This window comes from Mesoplodon mirus (genome assembly GCF_964341445.2).
Source record: "Mesoplodon mirus genome assembly, chromosome: 4".
NCBI classification, from domain to species: domain Eukaryota; kingdom Metazoa; phylum Chordata; class Mammalia; order Artiodactyla; family Ziphiidae; genus Mesoplodon; species Mesoplodon mirus.
In genome coordinates, this window is record NC_138979.1 from 34,530,253 (window position 1) to 34,534,470 (window position 4,218).

Here is a 4,218-nt window from a genome sequence, read left to right on the forward strand (position 1 = left end):
GCACACAAATGCAGCATTAAGAATAAAGATGACCATGTATCTACACATACAAAGGATATTTAAATATTACATGAGAATATTATGCTCAAACTTACAAAATAAATTTGAAAATATAGATAAATAGAATTACTTCCCAGGAGTAGATTACCAAAATCACCTCAGGAAGAAGTGGAAAACTTAGACCCAAAATCATACCAAAAAATTGAGAAGCTATTAAAATATCTACTTTTGAAAAGTTACTAAAAGATCTACTCAGATCATTTTATAGAAGAATTTACCAGGTCTTCACGGAAGAGAAAATTCCATTAAATGTTTCTTTTTTTACTTTCTGGCCTCACCGGGTGGCACATGGGATCTTAACTCCCCAACCAGGGATCGAACCTGCGTCCTCTGCATTGGAAGCTCAGAGTCTTAACCACTGGACCACCAGGAAAATCCCAAAACTCTATTTTTAAGAAGCTGTTCCAGAGCACGGAGAAACACAAAACTTCCCAATTCACCATAAGAAATCAGCCTGACCAGATATGCAAAACACAAGAAGACAGAACCAAAAATAAAAAATAAATGTATAAACATGCATCACTATTGAAAATAAACGCAAGTATCACAACTAAAGTATAAATTAGTATTTGAACCCAGTCAATTATTCAAACGAATACTACTTCACAGTCAAGCTTGGTTGATCCCCAAAAGGCAAAGGTGTTTCAAATTTCAACCTCCGGGAATATATTGATGGTATTCACTACACTAAAGATTAAAGGAAGAAAATCATACCTCCATTTCAAAAGATGAAGAAAAATATTTGAACCAATTCCTGATTAGAGAAAAAAATGCTTACCAAAAAAAATCACCTTAGTAAACTAGACATAGAGGAAAACTTCAACAGACTAATATTGCAGGTTGCAATATTGCAGAAACGTTGTTTTAGCTATAAGCATTAGAAATCTCCAGACCGACAGCCTTAAAAAAGGAAGAAGTCTTAGGTAAAGTGCCTCCAGGGATAGTTAATTAAGTAGCTCAAAATCATCATCAAAGACACAATGTGCCGGAGTGCGGCCGCCGAGCCTGGGCCGGGGACCTGGCAGGCAGGACGTAGGGCGCGCGGGGAAAGAGTGGGGCTGGCCCGGAGGAGCGCGCCCCGGAGCGTGAGGACCAGAGCGGCGCCGGCCGCCGCCCTGCGCCCGGGGGCGGGGCTACGCGGCCCCTCCGCCCCCGGCTCGGGCGTCTAGTCCGTCCACCGCCTCCTCAGAGCTTCGCCTGGGCTGGCCGGACGGACCCCAAGGACTGTTGTTTTTGTTTTTACCATCTGTGAAAACTTCCTGTAATTCATTTTTCCTCACTCCAGTATTAAGAAATATACCAAATTAAAAAGATATGAATGAATATCCTACAAAAAGGAAAAGGAAGACTTTACACCCTTCTCGTTATTCAGATTCCTCTGGAATAAGCAGAATTGCGGATGGATTCCATGGAATTTTTTCTGATCATTGTTACAGTGTTTGTTCTATGAGACAACCAGACAAAATATTTTGACAACAAAGTCTAATCATGAAAAAAACAACAAAGTTCATTAGTGGGACATCCTGCAAAATACCCTACCAGTCCCCTCAAAATTGTCATGGTCGTCGAAAACAAGGGAAGTCTGAGAAACTGCTACAGCTAACAGTAGCCTAGAGACATGACAACGAAGTGATGATGATTCTGATACAGAGACATCAAATGACTTGTCAAAATTTACAGATGGAATCAAGGCCACAAACAGAAATCAAAACTACCTGGTTCCAGGTCCTGTACGTAGAATTCTAGACCATACTGCCTTTTCTACAGAAAAACTTGCTGATACTGAAACTTGTGATGAAGAGTGCGACTCCCCTGAATCAATCAACCAGCAAACTCAAGAGGAGAGCCCTATAGAAGTTCACACTGCTGAAGATGTTCCAGTTGCTGCAGAAGTGCATGCAATTCCTGAAGATTATGATATAGAGACAGAAAACAATTCCTCTGAGAGTCTCCAAGACCAAACTGATGAAGTGCCACCAGCTAAATTTTGCAAAATTCTTGACAAGAGCGAAGCTTTGAATGTGACTGCCCAGCAGAAATGGCCTTTACTGAGAGCTAACAGCAGTGGCCTCTATAAATGTGAACTTTGTGAGTTCAACAGCAAATAGTTTTCTGATTTAAAGCAGCATATGATCTTGAAGCATAAGCTTAGTGATTCAAATGTGTGTCGAGTATGCAAAGAAAATTTCTCTACCAGTATGCTTCCGATCGAACATCCAAACTGCATGAAGAGGATCCCTACATTTGTAAATACTGTGACTGTAAAACAGTAATTTTTGAGAACCTCAGCCAGCACACTGCAGACACCCATTTTAGTGATCACCTTTATTGGTGTGAGCAGTGTGATGTACAGTTCTCCTCAAGCAGTGAACTCTACCTACATTTCCAGGAGCACAGCTGTGATCAACAGTAATGTGTCAGTTCTGTGAACATGGAATGAATGATCCAGAAGACTTGCATAGCCATGTGGTAAATGAGCATGCATGTAAATTAATAGAGTTAAGTGATAAGTATAACAATGGAGAACATGGACAGTACAGCCTCTTAAGCAAAATTACATTTGACAAATGTAAAAACTTCTTTGTATGTCAAGTATGTGGGTTTCAGAATAGACTTCATACAAATGTTAACAGGCCTGTTGCTATTGAACATACTAAAGTTTTTGCTCATGTCTGTGATGACTGTGGGAAAGGCTTTTCAAGCATGCTAGGATATTGCAAACATTTAAATTCACACTTATCTGAAGGGATTTATTTATGTCAATATCGTGAATATTCAACAGGACAGATTGAAGATCTTAAAATTCAGCTAGATTTCAAGCATTCAGCTGATTTACCTCATAAATGTAGTGACTGCTTAATGAGGTTTGGAAATGAAAGGGAATTAATAAGTCATCTTCCAGTCCATGAGACAACTTGATTGTTCTCTTTAACTTCCATAATGATGTAAAATAATAAATTTGATGTAAAATAATAAATTTGACTTTTTGCAGATATTAAAATGGATGATTTTAAACACAACTTATGAGAACTGTCTTTAACAAGATTTATTTATTTATTTATTTATTTTTGTGGTACGCGGGCCTCTCACTGTTGTGGCCTCTCCCGTTGTGGAGCACAGGCTCCGGACGCGCAGGCTCAGCGACCATGGCTCACGGGCCCAGCCGCTCCGCGGCATGTGGGATCTTCCCAGACCGGGGCACAAACCCGTGTCCTCTGCATCGGCAGGAGGACTCTCAACCACTGCGCCATCAGGGAAGTCCAACAAGATTTTTTTAATTGCCAATTTTCTTGGCATTGCTACCTTTTCCAGTATATAATTGTATACTAAATGTGGTATTTTCAATGTACTGTAGTTGGTAGTTTTAACCACTTTTGGACTATCATCGTGTTTATTGCATGTGCTCTGATTTCATAGGTTGATAAGAAACAGATGTACTAAAAAAAAAAAAAGATACCATGTCCCTCCATATTTCTCTCTGTTCATGGTATTGGCATTCTCCTTGCTACCTTGCCTCACAGACATTATTCTGAAAAAATAGCAATGTGCCCTAGAGGAAGGACTATTTTCTCCCGCTGTCTGTAAAATGGAGAATCTTTCTTAGAAGGTCCACAAAAGACTTTTGTCTCATTAGCTGGAATTTCATCACAACCTCACTCTTAGATCAACCCCTGGTAATGGGAGTGAGATGACGAAGAAAACACAGCCATGTGAAGGAGTGTGGATTACCCAAACAAAGTCAGAGTTTTATTAGAAGGAAATAAATATGTTACTTAGGGTACCTGAAGTGTCTGTTAGAGATTTCTATCTGAAACCTGAAATAACAGCATATTTAAGATGTAATTAAATGGTGAAAAATTAGAGGCATCCCTCTTGAAGTCAGGAACAAAATGAGGCTGCCAATATCCTTAGTATACAACGCTGTATTAGGGATCCTAACAATTCACTCAATAATATTTGAGTGCTTACTAGGCACCTGGTACTATATTAGGTATTATAAACACAATAATAAGCAAATCTCAGAATCTGCTCTCTACTAGAAAAGAAAGACAAAAACCAGGCAAACACAAAATAACTACTATTTATTCTAAAGGTTGTGCTGAAAACAAATGGAAGGCTGAGAGAGAGAAGAAGGGGGACTTTCTTTAGGAGATCAGG

General features: G+C 39.4%; 1 pseudogene across 1 annotated transcript; it reads left to right on the top strand.

The window, feature by feature from the left end:
* The first annotated feature begins 1,273 nt into the window (after positions 1 to 1,273).
* On the top strand, positions 1,274 to 2,979 carry LOC309802681 (zinc finger protein 639-like; annotated as a pseudogene). The gene is made up of 2 exons: positions 1,274 to 1,540; positions 1,692 to 2,979. The product of its transcript is annotated as a zinc finger protein 639-like (transcript).
* Positions 2,980 to 4,218: the final 1,239 nt, after the last annotated feature.